The sequence below is a fragment of the Benincasa hispida genome, chromosome 11, assembly GCF_027475165.1.
Source record: "Benincasa hispida cultivar pf3 chromosome 11, pf3_genome.v1.1, whole genome shotgun sequence".
Taxonomy (NCBI): domain Eukaryota; kingdom Viridiplantae; phylum Streptophyta; class Magnoliopsida; order Cucurbitales; family Cucurbitaceae; genus Benincasa; species Benincasa hispida.
The window spans coordinates 51,281,205-51,303,191 of NC_143488.1; the positions used below are offsets into that span (position 1 = coordinate 51,281,205).

At 32.4% G+C, this 21,987-nt stretch overlaps 1 long non-coding RNA gene across 1 annotated transcript; it reads right to left on the reverse strand.

Moving 5' to 3' along the window:
• Positions 1 to 764: 764 nt before the first annotated feature.
• On the reverse strand, positions 765 to 6,551 carry LOC120089992 (uncharacterized). The gene is made up of 2 exons (XR_005485365.2): positions 1,641 to 6,551; positions 765 to 1,335 (listed from the first exon to the last, which is right to left on the reverse strand). It is a non-coding gene; the product is annotated as an uncharacterized LOC120089992 (long non-coding RNA).
• Between the last annotated feature and the right edge of the window lie 15,436 nt (positions 6,552 to 21,987).

Below are 21,987 nucleotides of genomic sequence, written 5' to 3' on the forward strand. Positions count from 1 at the left end.
TTTCCAAATGGAGTAGTCGAGGTATAATCGACACGAAGTGAAACATGAATTTCGATCATAAACTCTTAAGGACATGAGAGCTAAAAATAATCATATCATATATGTTTATTAATCTCCCACTGAAGCATTCTAACATATCATATACGTTATTTTTATTTTCACGGAAGTGTTCTAATAGCATATCATATATGTTATTAAACTCCCACTGAAGTGTTCTAACATTAAACGGGGTATACATTTCCTTAGGCTTGTTCCGACTAATTAAACAACCTAAGTCTAGGTGTTTATCCAAGTATAACGTTTATATTTGGATTTAACCTACGATGTCTAGGTGATAAACCAGTTTTAAAACCTCACATTGCTCACGTATTGCTCATAAAGTCAGTTAACAACGCTCAATTATTCAACCATAATCCCCAGGTAGAAGGTGTTCCGTAAATCGTCAACTTAAATACCCCCAGCCTTAGACAGGATTATATACCAGTTGAGTTTGTAACCCTAGTTTTGTAAGTTTAACGACCTATTTTAACTATTAAAACAAGTGGTTAACCTACGTGAGTGTGCAACTATTATTTATTATAGATTTTAAATGTCTAGCCCAATTTTATAACAACTTACAAAATTTTAGACATGCTAAACATCCATAACATACATCAAAGACATTCAATATTTAATATAACATTTATATTAAATAAAAGAAATCCTAAACATGCATACTATATATTAACATTTATAACATGCTTCCTATGGTGGGACTTTAAATCTACATGGCATACTTTATGCACATACAAGATTTATTTAATTATAACATATATCACATGTATAAATAATTAACACATACTGATATGGTTTTAGTTTTGGTATTTTCAAGCAACCAAATGCCTAATTATTACAAAAATTAACAAGAAATAGTTTCAAAACTCTTTTGGACCACTCGAACCGCCCCAAACCATACTCGAGCAGCTTGAACCAGACCAGCCAAAAACCATTTGAGGCCGAACCGGACAGGATCTGGAGAAAATCAGTAAAAAACCGGCTCAACTCGCTCATCTTCGCTCGGTCCTTGGTTGAAAACTCGTTGCTAAATAGTTGGCTGATTCAAACTCGTCAAACCGGTTCAAACTCGATGCATGCTGCTTGACCAGTTTGAAACTCACTCCTCGACACTCGATTGAAACTCGATCCCCGATAGAATATGAGCAGCGTTGCAATGCTCAAGGGCAGTGTTGCAACAATGCTTGGACAAAAGCTCAGATTCAGATTTCTGCAACTCGGCCTTCTTCACTTCTTTCTTCAATTACAACTTAATTTCAACTTTAATGACTCCATTACAGACTGTTGGACACACATATAAGCTCATCAAACAAGTGCCAATTACAAATTTAACAAAGGAATCAATGAGAATTTAAATGCCAAATCTCAGAAAACCATATCAGTGCATCATTTTCATATATCTCATGAAAAACACCCACCAAGCCAAAATTAAACCAAATTGAATACTTAAATGATACTCTGATACCAATTGTTAGAGTTAGAAAAACACACAGTGGAAATAAAACAGATCAATAAGTATTCTAATTCATTAATTTGGCTTTAAATAATGCATACTCATAAACTAATAAGAGAGTTTCATAACATACCTTTGAAGAAACACTTGAATATCGATTCCATCTGCAAATCTTCTCCAAATCTGCTTTTGAACCACCTCAAGGCCTTCTCTACGATCCTCTTGGTGCCTTAGATTGAGTTGTTAAACTCAAAATAAGTTTGGATTAAGGAAATTTGGAGAAGAAGTCACTACATCACCATAGAAGAAGACTTTCTTCAACCTCAAGTTTTTAAGCAAAAACTATTACAAATGCATGCTCGATTCTCAGCCCAATCTTCTCCATTTATTACGAGACTATCATACAAAGAGGATTGCTGTATGAATTGCACCTCATGCTTGGAAGATTGACTCAAGAAAATGGTGGAAAATGTGTGAACAACTTGGTTGAAAGTGGAGAAATCCCACTTTTGGGATTTTCCAATTTCCATCTTTTTTCAACTTTGAATTTTCTAAATTGATTTCCAAAATTGAAATCTTTATTAATTTTCTAATAAAATTAATAAAAATTAATTAATCAAACAATTTAATTAATCATAATTAATTCAATATCAAATATTAAATTAATTTAATACTAATTCCACCATCATGAATTTAGTATTTAAATCATATTTAAATATTAATTGATTCTTCAATTTCATTTAATTTCGAAAATTAAACACGTAATTATATCACATATAATTACTAATTTCCTTAATTCTAATTTGAACGTTTCAAATTAAATCACTCTACTCTAAGGCTAATCCATTTATGAGCTAGTAGGGGGACCTCGTGGACCTACAAGATCATGGGCTCCAACTATCCGAGATTAATTGGCTAAACTCTTTACATTGAATTAACCCCCATTCGTTAACTACTGGGTCACTCCACTAAAGCCCAGAGTTGCACCCCTCACTATTGATATATTATGTTCACTCGATATAACCATGACTAGTAAGTTCACACTTTACAGGTTGTTTGTAATAACGGCTGGGTCAAATAACTGTTTTACCCCCAAGATTATCTCTTTTTTCTTAAGTCCTACTGACCCTCTAATGAACAATTGGTTTGTGATCCAATCAACAAACTGAGTCCCTCTCGGGTCAATGAAAGGGTGGGGCCCCTTATTCAAGACCCAGAGTCAGCACTTAAAGAAACAACCTCTCTACTATCCCTGAAAATGGGTAGGAGTGAATTCCACCTTGCACCCTATGTCCCCAGCTATCTACCCGGTCTTACCCCCTGAAATTGAGGTTTATTGAGCCGGCGTTGTTGAGCAAACCCTCATCTATGCAAATCTAAGGATAATTCTAAATAATTAGGAGTGCATAATTAGCTCAGGATTAAGGTCAAGTTATCTAGGTCATCACTTTGAAATAGTCACGTCTTAAACAGTAAACAACATTATAAAGTAAGAGTGACTTATTTCGTGGTCTGATCTTGTACAAACCCATTGCACAGGACGCCCACACTTCTCATGTCATGACATATACGAATTAGGATCACTTCGTCTGTAGCACTTTACAACTCTTTGTAACAACTACAGAGTTAGCCACATCCGATAGTGTTACCAGAATAAGGCACCCAACCTTATTCATATACTATAGATCATTTTGACTATTTATTCGAACCTGACCCACTTTTATGTCTCCACATAAAGTTCAAGTACTAATGTAAAAATCATAGATCTTTTAATTTATTTGATTTATTTCTAAAACGAAATAAGCAATTCATATATTCAATAATAACCTATTGAATTTTCAGAATAAGTTTTATTGTTTAAAAATCACGAGTTTTAGGACATAAAACCCAACAAGAATTGACAAACTCTCTAAAAGAGTAGATTTACACATTTGAGTTCACAACAAATCAATCCTCACAATACAATATCTCTCTCTCAAGAATAAGATGAAAAGAAGAAAAAATTGAAGCTTTGAGAGAGCAACAATGGGGGCTTAATGAATTATGGAGGATTGTAAAAATAATGTGAAATTGTTATTATAATTTGGAGAAGATGTTGAGTTTAAAAAGAGATGAGGTAGGTGAAAACCAAATTCAACTTGAGCAATTGAATGTTGGTAAAAGAAAATTGAATAATGGATATCTAAACTCAACTAGTTGTTAGCAACAAACTTAATATGTTTATATATCCACCATGTGTCCAACTAGGCGATAGACACAAACATAAAATAATATTAAATTCATTTCTTTTTAAAAACCAATTAAAAAATCAAAAGTCCACCATGTGTTACTCCTCCATTTCTTCAAGTGACATTTTTCAATTGGTCAACTTTGACAAAAAAAAAAAATCTACTACGTCAATTTGGGTTTTTCCGTTAAATTTGTTTCAATTACATCTTCTTCATTTGAGCCCCAATTTGGGTGATTCAAATTACATGTGAATCATTGTTATGAGCTATCCATGATGGTCTCATCAAAACGCTAAAATTTTGAGTGAATAGGATTAGGTTTGTTGTCAACACAATATCAACGATTTGGTACGATATTTTCCATTGAAACATACTATTAATTACTTGTTAAAGTGCTAAATGGTTTTGGGTACGTTTCAAATTGTTTTTAAGTGTCAGGAGTAATTATGGGAGGATCCACCTATTTTACATGTTTCGCAATATTAAAATTTTGTCATATTCTCTAACTAATTGCTTTAAAATTTCAATCATATCCTTCTATCTACGACAAATTATAATTTGTACTTGTACTTCAAAGTTATAAATAACTCGGAGATTTTCAAAAATAGAAAATAAAAAAAAAATTATTTAGACAAAATAACAAAATTTAATATTTTTGTATAGAAGCTGATAGAGATTGGTGGAAGTCTACCTGTGTCTATCAAGTGATAGAAACTGATAGAAGTCTATTATTGATACTATGTGATAGACGTTGATAGAAGTCAATCAGTGTCTATCAACGTTATTTTTTTACTATTTCTGTAAATAGTTCGACCTTTTTTTATCTATAAAATTTCTCAATAAACTTGTAAAGATTTATGTTTTAAATAGCGACATATAAAAAATTAAAGATAAAATTGCACAGACTATTCCTAAATTATGGGATTGGTTACAATCAAACTCGTAAACTTTCAATCAACAATCCTTTAATGATTGTAAAACCTCTGATGTTAAATTAACTTTTATTTGTGGATAACTCACACATGAATAAGGAGTTTAAATTTGTCATATTGAAAAGATTTGGAGATGGAAATTTACATTCAGATGATGAAAGAATTTACATTTAGGACTCAAGGTGTCATTTTGTGTTACTGTTAAAAAAAATTGACGGTTGATTAGCACATTGTTGACAACAGTTATTTTAAATGCTATAAGTCAGAATTCTCCTACCAACTTGTAGCTTGATGAAGTAATTTAAAAATAGAATACTCAAGGGAGTACAAAAAAAAAAAAACCAAAAAACAGAAGAATCGAACCAATCCAAATCGATCTATTGGTTTGATTTAGTTTCTTAGTATAAAATTGGACACATTGATTTATATTTTAAGAAAATAAAAAAGTATTGGTACAGATCCGTTTTGATTGGAAAAATCAATCAAAACCTAACCAAATTGAGAGTATATATACCTTTAAAAATAAACTCTAACATTAGGTATCTTTTAGTATTTTAATTATTACGATGCATATATATTTATTGTTTTAGAAAAAAAAATACCAATTATTATGGAGTAGATATATTTTTTATTTAGAAAGTGCCTAGAAAATTTTTTTAAAAAATGCTCATTTTCAATCTATAAAATAAAAAAAGAAAAGAAATGGACTCAACTTTAATTTAAAATTAGCAATATTGACCAATTGGAAAAAAATTGAAAAAAAAAATGTCAAAAACCGAGAACCAAATGGATAATAAATCAAACCAAATAAAAACCAGTCCATTGGTTGTTCTTTACTTCGGTTTGGATCTCTTCTTCATAGAATCGATTGGTTCGATTTGGTTCTTCGTTAATTAAAAAACCGACAAAATCAAAACGACTATCACCCCTATTAGAAGGGATGAGAATAGAACAATTACAAACAAGTAAAAAAAAAATTGTCAACAAGAATATAGTTCAATTGGCATACACTTGCACTATCCACCTCGAGACAATCTATCTTGAGACTAGAGGTTCAATTCACCATCATTGCAGTTGTTGTAAAAAAAATGCTAAAATACCATTTTGGTTTCCATATTTTGAAGTCCGTTCAATTTTAATCTCTCTACTTTCAATTATCAAATTATAGTCCTAGTACTTACATTAAATATTAAATTCAATCATATTTTACCAAAATGGATTAAATAGTAATAATAATTTTCATGCAATAAAAATAAAATAAAATATGTGAATATCTTTTAAAAATTTATAGTAAAAATGTTATTGATAACAAAAAAAGATGTTTAGAAAAATCAACAATAAATTAGTAATTGGACTAAATTTAAGATTTATTAAAAAAAATAAAAACTAAAATTGAAAATTAAAAGTATAAAAATTAAAATCGAATTAATTTCAAAGTACAATACTAACCTATTTTACCAAAAAAAAAAAAGAAAAAAAAAAAAAAAAGGTGTGTTTAGATCATACATGCTTTGCTAGTTTGGTCTGTAGTAAGGTAATGGAGTGTTGAGTTCAGCGTTCAGCGTTCAGCCTTCAACAATGGCGCTTATTAACAAGCGCAGCTCCGCCTCGGTGGTGGCTATGGCTTCCCAATAACACAGAGCAAACTGAAGCCGCCACAGCAATTCCAAACGAACAAATGGCCGTTTTCCCCCATTGTTTTCTCTTCTCCATCGCCACATCTAATTCCGCGGCGGTTCCCAACTCCTTTTTCATGTCGCCGATCAATTTCTCGCCGGAAACTTGTGAAACAGAAACAACAGATTGATCAGTTCGATTTGGAGCAAAAACGATCTTCTGATCGTCACAGCGATGCATTTTCTCGTCGTCTTCATTGCAATCAACGAGTTCCCAATCGTCGAGGCCCATTTTTCTCGAAGACAGATTCAATAGCTTTCCAATTTGACTATGGTGCAGAGTTTGAATTATTGGTTGAAAGAAAGGGCAGAATGAAATTGACTTAAATTGGAGCAGACACGGCGGCCAGGTTGGATTGCAAAGATCAACATTCACGTCTTCCTCAGAATCAATATCTATATCGTTGTCAAGAAAGGATGTGAAGTTCTACTCGGATAAAGCTTCCTCAATACTTCCAAAGGCTTAAAGCCTCTATTGCTTATGCACGCGGTACTCTTTTATTGCTCGTTTGACCGTGATTTTAAAATACTTAGGAGGTGTTTGATAAATGAATATGAGTTATTGAGTTAGGTGAATATTTATTATCTATGTTTGTTAAGCCTATAAGTTAATTTATAGTTATTAAAACCTTTTTTTATCCACTCGAGGCTAAAAGTCGAGGGTTGAGGATTCGATTAATGTAGAGGTCGAACGTTGAGAACTCGACAAACAAAAGAAAACTTGGAAACAATATGTATATTAGAGTTGTCGAAGGTTGAAGTTTCGACATAAATAGGTCGAATATTAATCGAACCTTGATAACTCGACAAACAAAGAAAATTAAAAAATAAAAGAATGAAATAAAAAACAAACAGAAAAAAATAGAACTAATCTCATTCACAAAAAATTGTATCAGATCCCCAACTCAACTCTGCACAACAAACACAGACAATAATTACCAACTCAAACAAACACAGACAATTTAACTCCCCAAATAATTTCTCTCTCCAGATAATAATTACCAACTCAACTCAACTCAACTCTCTACTTTTATCACATACCAAACACATCCTTAAGGGTTGTTTGGGACACAAAATTGAGATAAAATATTTGGAGTTCATGTCTGTAGATTTCTATATCGTGAAGTTCAAATATGTGTTTGAGATATAGAGTTATTTGTTTTATGTCTGTATTTGGGGTTTAGAGTTGGTTTCTATGTCTGAGGTATCTTGTGCTTTTTGAAGTCTAAGATCCAGTTTGGTAATCAATTGGTTTTTTGTTTTTGTTTTTTTAAAAAAATTTAAGTCTATTTCATCCACATTTCTTATGAGGATTTGTTGATTTTTTAGCCAAATTTCAAAAACAAAAACAACTTTTGAAAGATATTTTTTTTAGTTTTCAAAATTTGGCTTGATTTTTTAAATTATTAGTGAAAAATAAATAACAAATGAAGAAATTTTGAGGTGGAACTAGTGTTCATAGACTTAATTTTCAAAAACAAAAATAAAAAGATAAAATGGTTACCAAACAGGCCCCTGAATAATACGCTTTTATTATTACTATTTTTTTAAACTTTTTATTCAATAATTCTACCCATTTTTATTTGAAAAAATAGGGATCGCAATTCTTTTTCTTTAATTTTAAAAGTTTTTCTTTCTTTATTTCTTTCTCTTTTTTTAGGGTCATAAATAACAATTGACCCACTACAATTCTTACAAAAATACGGTTAAATAAATTGAGAAACGAAAGGAAAATTAAAACTTTTGATTCCTAATTTTTCTCCATGAATTTTATCGTCATTTTCTTCTCTTTATTCTTCTTCCAATTGTTGCTATATATTTTTACTTTTTCATGAACTTTTTTTTAATTGAATCTCCCCCATCATCTTGCAGTTAATGAAACGGCACCACATTTCTTCTTCAATTTCACTTTCAGTTCGATCATTACAGAACAAATCTCCATTTCTCACTAATTCTTACTAGAAAATGTTCCATGAAAAAATCCCCATTTTATATATATATTTTGTTATATGTTACATACTTTTCAACTATATACATATTTTTCCAAACATTCTTAACACTCATTTGATATGTGAATTCAATTAAATAAAAATACATTTTACAAATTTCTATGTATAAATATCACATTTAATGTAGACAAAATACTAATATTTACATAATCAACAACTCTACAACATAATTTAATAATCATCAGTCTTATAATAGTTGGAAGTGGTAGTCGAAGTTGATTATCGAAGATAAAATTTATTGGAGTTTATAGTCGGAGATGGTTGTCAAAGCTTGAAGTTGGTTGCATGGAGGTGGTATTGGACGGGGTTGGGGAAATGGGTCCCCGCGATGGCCCATCCTTGTTTATATATATATATTAAATAAATATATTTATATATAATTATATATATATATATATATATATATATATTAAGGAAATAAAAAGTTTAATCGGGGACGGGGTTGGGGACAGGGATGGGGCAGGGATACCCTCCCTTTCCCCGACCGGGGATGCAATTAGAATCCCCGGTTTGACCCCCATCCCTGGTCAAACCGGAGATTCCCCGCCCTGATTGGAGTGGAGTCCCGCGGGGATTTTGCCAACCATAAGATTGTTGAAGCTAATGATCTGTAGGTCCATAAGGACCCTCTACTAGCTCGTAAAATATTAAACCTTGGATTAGAATATTAAGTGAATTTGAAATGTTCAAATTCAATTTAGGATTTTGATAATTATATTCGATATAATTAATGTTTAAAAATAACATCGTATACATTTGAAATGACACTTTCTAAATGGAGCAGTCGAGGTTAATAATCAACACGAAGCGTTGCATAAATCTCATGGTGTGAACATCTTAGGACGTGAGATTTAAATTCAAAACATCACTTTTGATTTTACTATGAACAACTTCCCATATTCACCTGATCTTGATTCATGCCAACACTTTCCGAATGGAGCAGTCGAGGTTCATAATCGCACGAAACGAAGCATGAATCTCGATGTGAACTCTTAGGGACGCGAGAGCTAAAAATAACTTATCGTATACGTTATTAATCTCTCACTGAAGCATTCTAATAAATTCCCACTAAAGTGTTCTAATAGCATATCATATATGTTATTAAACTCCCACTAAAGTGTCCTAACATTTGTATGGGTATATTCTTTATTTAGGTTTGTTCCGGCTAATTAAGAAACCTAAGTTTAGGTGTTTATCCAAGTATAACGTTTATATTTGGATTTAACCTACGATGTTTAGGTGATAAACCAGTTTTAAAATCTCGCATCGCTCACGTATTACTCATAAAACTGGTTAACAACACTCAATTATTCGGCCATAATCTGGGTAGGAGGTGTTCCGTAGATCGTCAATTTAAAAACCTCCAGCCTTAGACAAGATTATATACCTGTTGAGTTTGTAATCATATTTTACAAAATGTTGATCTATTTTAACTATTAAAACAGGTGGTTAACCTACGTGAGCATGCAACTTATCTTTATTATGGATTTTAAATATCTAACCAAATTTTATAACAACTTACAAAATTTTAGACATGCTGAGCATCCATAACATACATCAAAGACATTCAACACTTAATACAACATCTATATTAAAACATTTGAAACCCTATACATGCATACTATATATTATAACACTTTATAACATACTTTCAATGCATGTAACATGCTTCATATGGTGGGATTTTAAATCTACATGGCATGCTTTAAGATTTATTTAATTATAACATACATCGCATGTATAAATAATTAAACACAAACTGATATGGTTTTAGTTTTGGCATTTTCAAGCAAACAAATGCCTAATTATTACAAAAATCAGCAAAAATCGACTCCAAAACACTTCTGGATTGCTCGAACCACCTTGAGCTAGACTTGAACCTCCGATGCTCAAAATTGCACTGAATCGGGTAAAAACCATTGAGTATCATCAAGCATAGAGTATGTTCTCAAGCATCGAGTATGCAAAAATGCATCGAGTATTCACTAAATACCATCAAGTATGACATCGAGTACCATTGAGTATGGCATCGTGCATTGAGTATTTCACAAAATACCATCGAGTTTGACATTGAGTACCATCGAGTATGGCATCGTGCATCGATTATTTCACAAAATACCATCGAGTATGAGCGTTGAGTAGTATGGCATCATGCATCGAGTATTTCACAAAATGCTATCGAGTTGCTCGAGTATGGCATCGTGCATCAAGTATTGAGCAATGGCTGAAAATTCAGTTCCTGCTGCTGGACCTTCTTCACTTCTTTCTTCAATTACATCCTAATTGCAACTCTAATGACTCCAATCAAATTACAGACACTTAATCACACATTAAGGCCCATCAATCAAGAGTCAACTATAAGAATTACAACATAATTGAAGAGAAAACAATACTAAAACTCAGAAAAAACCATATCAGTTCATCAGTTTCATACAACTTATGAACAACACCCACCAAACCAAAATTAAACCAAATTGAATGCTTAAATGATGCTCTGATACCAATTGTTGGAATATAGAAACAAGCAGCGGAAGAAATTAGGATCATTAAGCAATCTAATACCTTAATTTTGACATTAAAATAAGCATGTTCAAAGGGTAATAAGATGGTTTCAAAAAACACATACCTTTGAAGAATTCCTCTCTGGTCCAAGCTGGTCCTCACGAATTCTCAGCTCCAAATCTTCAGTGAACTACCAAGAGATCTTCTCTACTCTTCTCAATCTTGAATTTGAGTGGTGAAACTCACAATTAAACTGAATTTGTGAAGGGAAAGGGATGAGTTTTCGGGTGAAGGAGAATAACTCAGTAGGAACTTTTTCCTCTAGTTCTTCAATCCTCGTCCTCTCAAATTCTCATAAATTGGAGTGTTTTTATTTTTCAACTACATACAGGCATCAGTGAATTCAATCAAAGACATCTCAAACTTGAAGATTGAGTGCAATAGATGTGTAAATTGTAGAGTTCCATCTACTAGTTGGTGAAACTTTGGAATTTTCCACTAAAATCCCAAATATCAAATACAAATTGAATTTTAATTTCAATTAATTCAAAAGCAATTTAAATCAAAATTTTAGAATTCAATTTCTCAAATTGAACTAAATTTGAAAAATTAATTTGATTTTAATTAATTAAACATACTTAATTAATTAAATAACAATTTAATATCAAATATTAAATTAATCACACTTAATTTTAAATATGAATCTTATTCATGTAATTAATATTTAAATCAATATTTAAACATTATAAACTCTCCAATTTCATTTAATTTCGATAAATTAAACGTTAATTAATTATATATATAATTATACAAACCTTAATTTAAAGTTGAACTATTCAAATTCAAACCCTAAATTTAATTTGAACATTTCAAATTGATTCATTCCAAATTCATTCAATTTACTAATTCAAGGTGTTCATGTTTTACGAGCTAGTAGAGGGACCTTGTGGACCTACAGATCATGAGCTCCAACGATTTGAGATTAATTGGCTAAACTCTTTAGATCGAATTAATCAATATTGGTTAACTACCGAGCCACACCACTATAGCTCGATAGTTGCACTCCTGTCACTGTAGATATATTTGTGTCTATTTGATTTAACCATAATTAGTAAGTTGATCCTTTACAGGTTGTTCGTAATAAGTGGGTTAAATGCTATTTTACCCTTGAAATTACGTCTTGCTCCTTAAATTCTGTTGAACCTCTAATGAACAATTGGTTTGTGATCCAATCACTAAACCGGATCCCTCTCGGGCCAATGAGAGGGTGGGGCCCCTTGTTCAAGACCTGAATTCAGTATTCAAGAGAATAACCTTCCTCATATCCCTAAATCTGGTAGGCATGAATTCCGTCTTACACCCTATGTCCCTAGCTATCTACCCGGTCTTATCCCTGAAATGGGAGGCTTATTGAGCCGGCGCTATTAAGCCAACCCTCACCTATGAAAATCTAAGGATAATCTCAAATAAATAAAAGTTCATAGTTAGCTTAGGATTAAGATCAAGTTACCTAGGTCATCTAAGTGAAATAGTCAGTCTTAAACAGTAAACAACGTTATAAAGTAATAGTGACTTATTTCTTGGTCTGATCTTACGTAAACTCATTGTACAGGACGCTCACACTCTTCATGTCATGACATGAACGAATTAGGATCACTTCGTCTGTAGCACTTTACAACTTCTTGTAACAACTATAGAGTGGGTCGCATCTTATAATGTTACCAGAATAAGGCACCCAACCTTATTCGTATACTATAGATCATTTTGACTATTTACTCAAACCTAATCCACTTTTATATCTCCACATAAAGTTCAAGTATTCATATAATAGCCATGGAACTTAGTTTATTGGATTTAGTCTTTACAAGTGCAATTTACAAATTCAATAACAACTTTATTGAAAAAATGTTGAATAACATCTTTATTGACAATAGAAAATGTTTAACTCTACAAACTGCGAGTTTTAGGACATACAACCCAATAGTGATATTTGTCTACTTAATTGATGCGGAAGACTAGCGGCAACCCATTATAGATTACCTTGAGCATGGAAGGATTCCAGACGACCTCCGCCATAAAACCAAGATTCAAAGAAGAGCTGTTCACTTCATTTATTACAAAAGGGTTCTATATCGCCAGTCCCTTGAAGGGCTCTTTCTTCGATGCCTTGGAAAGGAGGAGTCAATGAAGGCCTTGGAAGAAGCACATTCAGGCGTCTGCGGTGTGTATCAATTTGAACCTAAGTTGCATTTCCAACTGAAAAGGATGGGTCACTACTGGCCAATGATGATCCAAGATTCAATGGAGTATGCAAAGAAGTGTGAGGCTTTTCAATACTATGCACACTTCATTCATCAACCACCCGAGTCTCTCCATCCGACTGTAGCTTCATGGCCTTTCGAAGCATGGGACTTGATCTTGTTGGTCTTGTAACACCTAAGTTTTCAGTAGGACTTTCTTACATTCTTGCAACCACTGATTACTTTCCATGGTAGGTGATAATGGGCAAAAATGCACGTTATCATAGTGCTAAGTTCTTAAACAACGTTGGCTTGCATTGATAAAATGTGTTATTTTACGTCCAAAAAGTATTAAGTTTATTACATTGCGGTTGCATGCATTCATCGAAGAGGAACAGTTGATTTTTGTATTTTTATGCAGAATATGTGTTGAAGCAAGACGAAAATTGCGATCATAGGAAATCATTGGTCGAGTGCAGCATTACCGCAAGGCTTTGCGATGATTGTGTTCGTAAACATTTGCTCAAGAAGGATTGCCGCAACTTGGTCGGCGCAACTTGGTGGGCACATCTGGATGAAAGGCATAATTAATCGTGATGGGACAAAAAGCTGATGACAGTCGAATCTGAATTAAGCTGACAGCCACTAACGATAATAAGTACATTCAGCTTTTCGGTGATAAATATTCGGCGCATCAGTCAAGGAATTAAAGTCATCTCATCTGAGCAATCATAAGAGAGAAGTGTCTTTACCCTGAAACCCTATAAATACCAAAGGCATCCTTCAGAAAAGGAGTTCGAAAATTCATAATTTTGGATCAGTTAGCTCAGCACGTCTTTGTCCATAGTTTTTCCTTTTTATTTTAAGGTGGAGCAAGAGAAGAGTAAAGACGCCAGAGATTGCTCAAGGAAACTCAAAAGAGAACCTTGAGGCGTAGAAGCAGAGAGCGGGCCGACTCTCGCGAGAGCGAGATTATCTTTTGAACACGAGTAGAAAAACAGTGTAAAAGCCTGGGCAGCAAGAGATTGCTACCAGGCTCTTTATTCTATCCTTGCATTGTTATTTTGTACTTCATCTTTACATTTATACAATGGAAGTTCTTATTCTACATCTGTTCACTCTCTTAGCACGAATGAGTAGCTAAACTTGTCGAATGGGTTGAGAAGAACTAAGCTAACATGACCTAGGATGTCCATTGCTTGCGATTACCTTGTGTTATGTTGTGCCCAACACCCCTTTAGAGCTACTCGAGAGAGAGTCTAAAGAAAGAACCTAAGACTCGAGAGAGCTAGGTTAGAATCTAGACTCAAGAGAGCAAGATTAGAACTGCATAAACAAGAGATAGGGATTTAGAGATAAGCTCTGTTTGCCAACCTGCATCGCATGCATCCTAGAAATAGGAATGATATTATGTTGTCACCTTATTTGTGTGTGTGTCATTTTGTCATCGCATAAATAAGAATAGAGGCTTATGTGTAGGTCCTATAGACTTATCGCATATATCGCGTGTGTTTTAGCCTTAGAAGTCGTGGCATTCGCACCGAGAGGTGGTTTACTGTTGTATGCATGTTGCATGATCACATAGCATGAACACATCCTAGGAAGTGTTAGCCGAAACTTTTCTCAACCCGTTCACCACATACTCATTGCATCTTCCGTTTATTCAACTCTTTTCAAACTTCGCCGCATTTGTTTATTTTTCATTGCCGCAAACAACAACCTCAACAACTATTGATTTATTTGGTTACCGCAGAGTTTTCCTAAAAATTACCACCGCAACCTATTTTCCCAAGTCCCTGAGTTCAACCCTGGACTTACCAGGAAACTCAGTGGGGTTTACACTTGGATTTCACTGAGAAAACTTGAATGCTCAATGCAATTTCATCATCGCATATCATCCACAATTCCACATCATAAAACTACGCATCAGTAGGCTGAGGCCATTGCCTTAAGAGAAGCTAAAAAGGAAAATGTGGTGGACTTTTCCATACTCACATCATCTACTGGTACGGTATCCCCCATCGAATTGTGACAGATAATGGGAGACAATTCCTAAATGGCTTAATGGATAGCTTGTATGAAATTCAAGTTCGAGCAGTATAAGTCATCCATGTACAACGCTGTTGCAAATGGGTTAGCAGAGGTTTATATAGAGATGGAAAAATTTTTAGAAACCACAATTAATTTGGATCATTGGATTTTGGAAAAGAAAAATCAATGGTGTTTAAACTAAACTAGTCATTAGCTACAAACAAAATATAATATTAAATTTCTTTTCTTTTGAAATTCATTTTCTTTTTAAAATTAATCCAAAAAATAAAAAAAATATACCATGTGTCAAAAACTAGCCGTTAGACACAAACATAAACTAATATTAAATTCATTTTCCTTTTAATTCATTTTCTTTTTAAATTCATTCTCTTTAAAGTCAATCCAAAAATTAAAAAACATATCATGTGTAAAAAAAACTAGCCGTTAGACATAAACATAAAATAATATTAAATTTATTTTCCTTTAAATTTATTTTTAATTTTATTATTATTTTTAAATCAAAAGTTCATCATATGTTAATCTCTTAATGATCCACCATTCAACCAATATGCTGCCACATGTCTACATGCAAATGGTCTGGTTATGCCATGTCATCTACCATAGTATTTTCTCTATAGACTTGTTTCAGTCATATCGTCTTCGTTTTAGCTCCAATTTGAGTGATTCAAGAGGTGTTGGAATCGTTGTTCCGAGCTCTACGCTATGAACATATTAAAACACTAAGATTTTAAATTATTAAAAATTGAGTTTGTTATCATCAAAACATTGATTAATTAATTAATTAAAATTAATTAATTTGAGATTAAGGGCCAAAAAGTCAACAATCTCCCCCTTTTTTATGATGACAAACCATTCAAGAAAAATAGTTTGAAATATATGTAGACATATGTAGCACATAATTAAAATTCAACATATCACCATAAAGATCATTCTTGAAATTCACTCAAAAAATAAATTCTCCGCCTAATTAATACAATCAAAATCATAACAAATTTATAGCATATTTTTCTTAAACTTCTCCCCCTCTGGAATCATTAAAAAGAATAATTAAGAAAAATTTAGAACTACATAAATGTTTCCCTTAAAAATATGAACATAAATTTAGAACAACTCTCCCTAAGAATATTAACATGCTTTCCATATCTCCCCCTATCAAAATGCCTTCTAAAAGATTTAACAAGTAAAATTATAAAATCAAGAGGCATCCCAACGAATAATACCGAGCTCAAGCCTATTTTTTGCAAAAGTTTTCTTCATTCAAAGGCTTGGTAAAAATATCCGCTAATTGATTATTAGAGCCTATAAATTCAAGAGTAATATTATCATTTTGCAATTGCCCTCTATAAAGTGATGCCTAATATCAATATGCTTAGTCCTAGAATGATGTATAGGATTTTTAGTCAAATTAATAGCACTAGTATTATCACAAAATATAGGCACATTATCAAACTATAATCCAAAATCACAAAGAGTTTGTTTCATCCAAAGAATTTGAGCACAACAACTAGCAACTGCAATATATTCCGCTTCGATAGTGGATAAGGCAACCGAATTTTACTTTTTACTAAACCAAGAAACTAAGGAACTACCAAGAAATTGACAAATCCCACTAGTACTCTTACGGTCAAGTAAACTACCCGCAAAATCCGCATCGGAATATCCTACCAAATTAAAGTCAACATTTCTAGAATACCATAGGCCTAAATCAATAGTACCAAGCAAATATTTAAAAATTCTTTTAACGGCAGTAAATGTGATTCCTTGGGACAAGATTGAAATCTCGCACAAAGACATACACTAAACATAATATCGGGTCTACTAGTGGTTAAATAAAGTAAAGATCCAATCATACCTCTATAAGTTTTTATATCCACACACTTACCTTTTTCATCCTTTTCAAGCTTAGTGGATGTGCTCATAGGAGTTTTTGCAATTTTACCTTCATTGAATTTGAACCTTTTGAGCAAATCTCTTGTGTATTTTTCTTGACTTAAGAAAATACCATCCTTGAGTTGTTTGATTTGGAGTCCAAGGAAGAAGCTAAGTTCTCCCATCATACTCATCTCAAATTCACTATGCATGCACTTAGAAAATTCTTCACACAAAGATGAATTAGTAGAACCAAAAATAATATCATCCACATATATTTGTACTAAAAGCATATCATTTTCTTTAGTCTTAATAAAAAGAGTAGTATCAATTTTAACCATTTTAAATCCATTCTCAAGCAAGAAATTACTAAGTCTATCATACCAAGCTCTTGGAGCTTGTTTTAATCATAAAGAGCCTTTTTCAACTTATAGACATGACTAGGAAAATCAAAACTTTCAAACCCCGGAGGTTGTTCTATATAAACTTCCTCCATGATATAACCATTTAAAAATGCACTTTTCACATCCGTTTGATATAAAATGAAATTCTTATAAGAAGCAAAAGCAAGCATCATTCTAATAGCTTCTAATCTAGCAACGGGTGCAAAAGTTTCTTCATAATCTATTCCTTCTTCTTGACAATAACCTTGAGCTACAAGTCTATCTTTATTTCTGATGATATTTCCATTTTCATCCATTTTATTTCTAAAGACCCATTTAGTTCCAATTATAGAAGCACGAGAGGGCATAAGGACTAACTCCCAAACTTTATTCCTTTCAAATTGATTTAATTCTTCTTGCATAGCTAAAATCCAAAATTCATCATTTTCGGCATCTTTAAAACTTTTTGGTTCAATTTGAGAAACAAAAGCAAGATTATTGAACATACTAAGAGAGGAACGAGTTTTCACACCTTGTTTGGGATTACCAAGAATTAATTGTTTGGGATGGGAAGGAGCATACCTCCACTCTTTAGGCATGGATGAAGAACCAACTTCGTTCTTTTTGTTTAAGCTCACCTCTTGCTTACTTGAAACAATTTCCTTGCCTTTGTCATTAACAAGTAAATCTCCAAAATTTCCTTCTAAATTATCACTATAAATAGGCTCATTAGAAATAACATTGCAAGATTCATCAAATACTACATGCATAGATTCCTCAATTATTAAAGTTCTTTTATTGAAAACTCTAAAAGCTTTACTAGTAGAGGAATAGCCAAGGAAAATACCAACATCCGTCTTTAAATCAAATTTTCCAAATTTTTCTTTGTTATTCAAAATAAAACATTTGCAACCAAAAACTTTGAAATACCCAATATTTGGAATTTTGTTATGCCAAAGTTCATAACGAGTTTTATCCAAAGAAGGGTCTAATTAAAACTCTATTTAAAACATAACAAGTAGTGTTAATGGCTTCCGCCCAAAAGTATGTAGGTAAACCATACTCATGCAACATTGATCTAGCAAATTCTTGCAAAGTACGGTTTTTCCTTTTAACTACACCATTTTGTTAAGGAGTTCTTGGAGCGGAGAAATTATGAGAAAAACCATTTTCTTCACAAAAAGTTTCAAAAGCATTGCTATCAAATTCTCCTCCATGATCACTCCTAATTTTAGAAATCAAAAAACCTTTTTCATTTTGAACTCTTTTTGCAAAACTAGAAAAGCTTTTCAAAGCATCATCCGTATGTTTTAGCATCAAAACCCAAGTAAATTTTGAAAAATCATCAACTATCACATCATCCGTATGTTTTAGCATCAAAACCCAAGTAAATTTTGAAAAATCATCAACTATCACAAAGGCATAGTAGTTCCCTCCAAAACTAGCAATTCTAGAAGGGCCAAATAAGTCCATGTGCAATAGTTGAAGGGGTCTAGTTGTAGAGATTACATTTTTAGATTTGAATGAGGACTTAGTTTGCTTACCCATTTGACAAGCATCACAAACTTTATCTTTTTCAAATTTAAATTTGGGAAGACCTCTAACCAAAGAATTCTTGGAAATATTTGAAATTAAGTGCATGCTAGCATATCCTAGTCTTCTATGCCATAACCAAGAATCATTATGCAAAGTCGATAAACATTTATCATTAATAGGACAATCATTCAAATCAATAGTATAAACATTTTCATCTCTATTTCCAACAAATATAACTTTTCTATCACTAGCATTTTCAATAATGCAATTCTTTTTATCAAACACAACTCTAAAGCCTTTATCACATAATTAACTAATACTAAGTAAATCATGCTTCAAACCATCAACCAAAGGTACATTTTTCAATTAAAATAGAAGATTCATTACCTATACTACCTTTACCAATTATTTTACCTTTCTTGTTGTCACTAAAGGTTACAAGACCTTCATCCTTTTTGGAGAGAGAGACAAACTTGGATGGGTCTCCCGTCATGTGCCTCGAGCAACCACTATCCAAGTACCACTTGTTTTTCTTAGAGGCTTTCAAACAAACCTACAAACACAAATGTTCAAGTTTGATTCTTTGGTACCCACACTTGTTTGGGTCCTAGATGGTTAGCATTGACAAACTTGGGAATCCATTTCATTTTTGCATAGACATTTAAGGCATTGGATTTAGACAAGTAACAAGAATAAGTTGTATGTCCAAACTTGCCACATGAGAAACAAACAACATTATGCAAAAATTTATCTCTTACAACAAATTTATGCACTCTACTTTTCTTGGAGAAATTATTCCTTGGAGCATGTGCCCTTTGAGAAAAATTTCTTCTTGGAGAAGTAGTATGAGCATATTTCAATTTAAAACACTTAGGTCTAATATGGCCTTCAACACCACAATAATGACATATAGGTACAAAGTTAGATTTAACATGCTTAGACACAACCTTAGGCATATTAAGCTTAGGCATATTATGAGATGATTTAACAAAGATAGTTTTAGAACTTGAAGGAGTAGAACATTCATTAATATAGCCTAAACCTCTTTTATCACCAGAAGGCTTGCCTACTTCAATTATCTTGTCTAATCTTTGAGCACGTATTGTCAACTTTTTAATAGATTCTTTAGCCTTATCAAGTTCTTGCAAAGAACTAAATTCCTTTTCTTTGAGTAATTTAATCAAATTATCTTTTCACAACTATCATGCTCAAGAAATTTAACTTTGTCAAGCAAGGCATTTTTCTCATCACAATCAAAAGCATGCTTGTCACAAGAGATATTCATTTCATCAATATGCATGGCATCATGCTCATTCTCTTTTAAGCAAGCAATTTCTTCAAGTAAAGGCTTATTTTTACTAGATAAAACATTGTATTTCTTTTTAAGCACAACATACTTAGAACTGAGTTTTTCTAAATCATTTTGCATATTTTCAAAAGCTTCGAACAATTCATTATAAGAAAGAGGTTCTAGAGTTACCTCATCATTTTTTTCATCCTCTTTGTCACTATGAGCCATGAAGCAAAAATTGGCTACTTCTTCATTATCACTCTCACTTTCGCTTTCATCGCTATCATCCCAAGTAGCTTTCATTGCTTTATTCTTAGATTTCTTGGATGATTTGAGAAAAGGACAATCGGTTCTAATATGACCCAGCTTCTTGCATTCATAGCATATTATCTCATCCTTTTTGCTCTTTTCACCTTTTGACTCTTTTTGGTTGGAGAGATGCTTCTTGAATTGCTTCTTTCTCTTGATGAAGTTCTTATACTTACATGAAAGATAGGCAACATCATCTTCATCAAGGTCTTTAAAACTATACTCTTTTCTTTCTTTTTCTTCTCATCCTCCATGTTTTTCTTGATCTTTGTCTCATGCGTCAACAATGAGCCCACGAGTTCATCAATGGCGAAAGATTTGAGATCATTTGCCTCTTGAATGACGGTGACTTTAGGCTCCCATTGTTTAGGCAAAGACCATAATAGCTTCTTTATTTTCTCAAGATTTGAGTACTTTTTCCCAAGTCCTTCTAAAGCATTGACAATGTTAGTAAATCTAATAAACATATCGGAAATAGCTTCATTTTCATCAATTTTAAACATTTCATATTGATGAACTAACATGTCAATCTTTGTTTCTTTTACTTGACTAGTTCCTTCATGAGTAATTTCTAATTTATCCCATATCTCTTTAGCGGTTTTGCAAATAGACACTCTATTATACTCAACTTCATTCAAAGCACAAAATAACCAATTAATAGCTTTGGCATTTATAGAGCATGCTTTATTTTCATTTATTGATCATTCTTCCTTAGGTTTTATAGTGCTAACACCATCAACATCTTTTGTTGGAATTTTATAACCTTTCTCAAAAATATCTCATAAATCATAATCAATAGAAAGCAAGAAAAATCTCATTCTATTTTTCCAATAACTATAATTAGTACCATTAAAGAAAGAAGGCTTTGTAATAGATTGACTATCGGTAAAAGGGATAAAACCTAAAGTTGCCATAGCTCAAAAACAATTAAGTTTATCAAGAAATAAATATTTCAAGAAGAGCAACCTGCTCTGATACCAATTGTTGGATTGATTAGCAACCCAAGAGGGGGTGAATGGGGTTTAATTAAACATTTTTTTCTAAATTAACCCAATTAAACTAATTAATATACTTTTTATAAATAATAAGAAAATTTCAATTTATGCAACAAATAAGATGACAAAAATGTGATAATTTAATTCTATCAAATTTTAGCAAATAAATAAGAACAAACTAAAACATATAATAAATTGCTTAAATTAATTGCAAAAATAAAAAGGAAAGAGTTAGAGAAGAAGACACCGAAATTTTTATAATGGTTCGGTCAAACTCGACCTATTCCACTCCCCAAGCGCCTCTTGGGAATTTGAATAAAATCTTTCCGATTATTTTCACGGATTAGAGCCCAACCGTTACACCACCACCCCTTTTATGGGTTCAAGAGTAAACCCGATCCTTTCCACGGTTTAGGATCAAGCCATTACAAATGTTGAAATTTTTGAAGAACACAATA